Source organism: Penaeus monodon, chromosome 29 (assembly GCF_015228065.2).
Source record: "Penaeus monodon isolate SGIC_2016 chromosome 29, NSTDA_Pmon_1, whole genome shotgun sequence".
Lineage (NCBI taxonomy): Eukaryota > Metazoa > Arthropoda > Malacostraca > Decapoda > Penaeidae > Penaeus > Penaeus monodon.
Genome location: NC_051414.1, coordinates 25,990,621 through 25,990,841, shown reverse-complemented (window position 1 = coordinate 25,990,841; position 221 = coordinate 25,990,621). Strand labels below are relative to the sequence as shown.

The window sequence follows — 221 nt, the reverse complement described above, 5'->3', positions numbered from 1 at the left end:
AAAATTATAAGTACCAAATGCAACAGTCAAAATGCATAGCTTGCGGCACAGACAGTTTTACCGATTGAACGTGAAAGACTGAGGCAAGGCCGCAGGAGTCGACCAAAGTGCTTCTGAACACAGAGAGCTGGAGGTTCGAACCCTTCGATTCGTACCACTGGCGTGTCAGGAGCAGATCACAAAAGAAATACAGACGAGCATACTATACATAAAAAAAATCC

The 221-nt window shown here is 44.3% G+C and overlaps 1 protein-coding gene across 1 annotated transcript in view; it reads left to right on the top strand.

Moving 5' to 3' along the window:
* Window positions 1-221, top strand: part of LOC119592081 — a gene marked incomplete at its 5' end in the record, with an annotated part of 3,675 nt that overhangs the window by 1,139 nt on the left and 2,315 nt on the right.